The 4,596-nt window shown below is 50.8% G+C and overlaps 1 pseudogene; it reads left to right on the top strand.

Annotated features, from left to right (window-relative positions):
- Window positions 1-1,536: 1,536 nt before the first annotated feature.
- On the top strand, window positions 1,537-3,582 carry LOC144820822 (28S ribosomal RNA; annotated as a pseudogene).
- Window positions 3,583-4,596: the final 1,014 nt, after the last annotated feature.

Raw genomic sequence — 4,596 nt, 5'->3', positions numbered from 1 at the left:
GTGATTAAAGGATGCTGTGAACCAATGAGTGCTGTTTGGGGTTCAGTAAGGTGAGTGACAATGCTAACCTGAATATAGTTCTCCCAGTGTTGTAGTTCCACTTTATTTATTATTTAACAGCACACACACACACACCCACACACACATGCACACACACACAAACGTCAGCTTTGGAACCTCCAGTTCCATACCAGCCTCACCCATCTGTGCTTCTGTCATATTATATAAACACACAATAACAGCATCATCACAGTTCCTGCCTGCTGTGTTGCATTTTTAACAGTAACATGCAGGTCTGCTTAGCTCAGTTGTTGCCCCAGGCAACATCATCTGGACAGCTCTGCAGCAGGGATTCAGGCAGGCATTAACCCTTTCTGTGCCAAGGGCGTAACGGTTACGCTTCCCCTGATCGGCCTGGTTCAGAAGCTCTAATCAGTGTCCCAGCGGGCCCCAAGGTGGGGCGCCTCCCATCCTGGACTCTGTCTTCCGGCCCACTGCATAGCCAAGCCCCTGGAATGGGCTCTTGCGAGCCCAGGAGCTCCGACCAGGCCCCAGAGCAGACACCCCTACCCTGGGCTCTATCCTCCGGCCCGCCCCACAGCCAAGGTCACAGGTCTGGTGTCCACCATGCCCAGGGAGGCCTCCCCAACTTCACCTGCATGCTAAGGTGACTTCAGGGCCTGAATCGGAGGCCCATCAGGGCCCCTCTTGATTCTGTGTGCCTGAGGCCCCACTGGGGTTCTAAGCCCCCGGTCCACAGAGCCCACTACCCTCTAAGGACTAAAGGAAGCCCTGTTGATTAAGGCACTGCAAGGTCAGATGGCCGTTCTTAGAGCCCAGACTATCATCTAGGTGCATGCAATGCTTTCCAATGGCACTACCAGATGGTGGAGCCGCCCTGTAAGTCCTGCTGGGGGCTCATTTTCTTCCCCGAGCCCAGCCAGGGCCTTAGGAGGCCGGGTACATTCACGCCTTTGGTCCCCTCTCTCACTCAGTGCGCACACATTACAAGAAAGGGGGGTAGCCTTCTTCCGGATTACTAGGGACAGGGTACTCCAGATCCCCTTGGGGTCTATTGGTTCTAAGCTAGTGACCTGATGGCCCAGGACCTGCCCAGCTCCGTCCTCAGGTCAGCCGCGTGCCAGAGCACCCATGACGGGGTTCTGCTGTCCCAGGGAGGCCTCCCCTGCGCATTCGGGTCCAGGAGTTCTAACTGGGCCTTGGGGTGGGTGCTCCCACCCTGGACTCAATCCTCCGTTCTGCCGCACTGCTAAGGGCCTGGAATGGGGGTCCCTCGAGCCCGGGGAGGTTTCCCCTGCTTGGCTGGGTCTAGGCGCTCTGACTGGGGCCTTCTGCAGGCCCTGGGGAGGGTGCACTCCATCCTGGGCTCCGTCCTCCGGCAAACTGTGTGGCAAAGCACCCAGGACAGGGTCCGGAGGGCCTGGGGAGGCCATCCCTGCATGTCCAGGCCCAGGAGCTCTGTCCAGGCCCAGGAGATCCGCCGGGCCCATGGCGGGTGCTCCCGCCCTGGGTACAATCCTCTGGCCTTTCCCACAGCCAAGGTCCTGGGTCAGAGGTCCAATGGGCTTGGGAAGGCCTTCCCCCACTTTGCATGCATGTTAAGGTGCTTGCGGGCCCCATCGGGGAGGTGGAGCATGAGTGTGCGTGATAGGATCCAAAAGATGGTGAACTATGCCTGGGCAGGGCGAACCCTAAGGAAACTCTGGTGGAGGTCCGTGGCAGTCCTGACGTGCAAATCAGTCGTCCAACCTGGGTACAGTGGTGAAAAGCGAATCAAATCATCTAGTTGCTGGTTCCCTCTGAAGTTTCCCTGAGGATAGCTGGTGCTCAGAGCCCCAAATTTTATCTGGTAAAGTGAATGATTAGAAGGCTTAGGGCCAACACTATCTCAACCTATTATTAAACTTTAAATGAGTAAGAAGCCTGGCTCACTGGTGTGGAGTTGGGCATGGAATGTGAGTGCCTAGTGGGCCACTTTTGGTAAACAGAACTGGCGCTGTGGGATGAACCAAATGCCTGCTTAAGGTGCCCAATGCAGACGTTCATCAGACCCCAGAAAAGGTGTTGGCTGATATAGACAGCAGGACCGTGGCCATGGAAGTCGGAATGCGCTAAGGAATGTGTAACAACTCACATGCCGAATCAACTAGCCCTGAAAATGGATGGTGCAGTAGCATCAGGCCCATACCTGGCAATTGTGGGGGTGATAGCCTCAAGGCCTAAGCTGCGACGAGTAGGAGGATCGCTGCCGGGTGCAGGGACTCCCAGGGTGAGGGCCCGGGTGGAGCTACAGCAGGCACTGATCTTGGTGGTAGTAGCAAATATTCAAATGCAAACTTTGAAGGCCGAAGTGGAGAAGGATTATATGTGAACAGCAGTTGAACATGGGTCAGTCAGTGCTAAGAGATGGATGATCACCATTTGGAAGGGATGGTTGATGGCCTGCGGTGCCCTCAGCTGATCGAAAGAGAGTTGGGTTCAGATACCCGAACCTGGAGTGGTGGAGACAGCTGCCCTTATGGTGTCCAGGGCGGTAATGCGAAGGATCCCAGGGAAGCTAGTGGGAGCCCCGGGAGAGTTGCTTTTCTTTTTGAAGGGCATGGCACCCTGGAATGGGTGCGCCCCAAGAGAGGGGCCCGAGCGTTTCCGGCGGTGTCTGGTGAGCTCTCTCTGGTCCTTGTGAGGTTCTGTAATTCTCGAGTCTGACTCCATTTTGTTCTGTGCCACCATTTTGTGTTGCCCTCACGTAGGCCTGTGAAGGTAGCCTGGCGAATAAAGTGGCCTGGCCTTCTTAGTTCATGTATACATTAACTAAGGTTTCTTTTTTACTCTGAAATGAACTGTAAGAAACTGACCTCGCAAAGCCAACTTCCCTGATCGATCTTTGTCTGAGATTGCCAATCAATGTTCAGGACATCGTTAACTTTTAGTTTCCTTGCACATGCCTTATCTTGTTCATCATCTTTTACCGTTTCTTTTTATGTTTCTTCATTACATGGGTTATGCTTTCAATTATAGGTTTGTCCGGCTTTTGAAGGTTGAATTTGGGACATTCTTGATGATTAACTTTTGGGTTGGGATACTGTACATGTAATCATGCCATGCCCTGCAGTGCCATCTAAATCAGATTAACCTTTTTGAACTATGTAATTATAATGTTTTGCCCATATCCTGCTAAAACCCCAAAGGCTACTCACCTGCTGACTCTCCAGATTTTCCATTTGTTTAGGAATGTAATTGGTACAACTCCCTTACATGCCTGGCGCAGGATAAAGAGTATATAAGACGTGAAGTAAGACCATTCTGCAGACTGCCTCATTCAGTTGCTATGGCTTCTGTGTGACGTAGTCTCACTCATTTGAGGTTAATAAAAATGTACTTTTATATTCCAGCTTCTGTGTCAAGTTCTTTTTTGTGAGTTTAAAAGGACTAAGTATCAGTGGAACCCCTGAGAAGTGGATTTTTGATTTCTACACTTGAAAATCCAGGGTAGATGGTGTAAATCTTGCGCCGGGCCATACCCATATCCGCCGCAGGCCTCCAAGGTGAACAGCATCTGTCATGTTGGAACAACGTAGCTAAGGGAAGGCGGCAAGTCATATCCGTAACTTTGGGAGAAGGATTGACTCTAAGGGCTGGGTCGATCTGGCTGGGGGGGCGATGTGGGCTGGGCACGTGCTGTGGCAGGATGAGGCACTGCCCTCTGGGCGGTGGCAGCTCTCAACACGAGCTGGGCCCTTCCTGTGGATCACCCCACCTGCGGTGGTCTCCTCTGCCCATGCCCTTCCCTGGGGTGCAGGCCGGCGTTCTGCCCCAGCCGGTGACTCGTAGCTGACTTAGAACTGGTGTGTACTAGGGAAATCTGACTGTTTAATTAAAACAAAGCATCGTGAAGGCCCAAGGCGGATATTGACGCAATGTGATTTCTGCCCAGTGCTCTGAATGTCAAAGTGAAGAAATCCAATGAAGCACGGGTAAACGAATAGAGTAACTATGACTCTCCTAACCTGTTCTCAGTCATAGTGGCCTTTACCTCCAAGTGGTCCTGCTGGTAACTGTCTCTATACTACTATACTCTTTAAAGAAAAGTCTTTAGAGATAGGTCAAACAAGGTTATATCATGTCCATGAGCATGATAGTGAGAAATGGCGAAGCTAGCGATCTCAATTCCATATGGGGTAGTTCTTGCCGATTAAAAACCCTGGTAAGATGTCTTTTTCTCAAATTATTAACCTCCTTACCGATTTTGTCAATTCAACACCCAATCCCAACAACACAATAAATAACAATGTTTCAAATCACAATATGTCCCCCTGTTCAACCTCCATAATAACAGAAGATGAGGTCACCAAAGACATCCGTGAAACCATTGAATTTGTGGTCTCCTCAGCCAAGTGTGACACTATTTCATCCAGACTCAAGAATATACCTGATGTTTATGAGGGCACCGATAAACTCAAGAACAAGAAAAGTGATTTTACCAAAAAAGTCACTTACTGGAAATATCCCAATGACAATTATAACTGATCTATTTGAAGACATAATGGGAACTTTCAACGTGCTTAGAAAGTATGT

The sequence above is a fragment of the Lissotriton helveticus genome, chromosome 2_1 (genome assembly GCF_964261635.1).
Source record: "Lissotriton helveticus chromosome 2_1, aLisHel1.1, whole genome shotgun sequence".
Lineage (NCBI taxonomy): Eukaryota > Metazoa > Chordata > Amphibia > Caudata > Salamandridae > Lissotriton > Lissotriton helveticus.
Note: the sequence above shows the minus strand (reverse complement) of the source record. Positions and strands in the feature narration are given on the sequence as shown.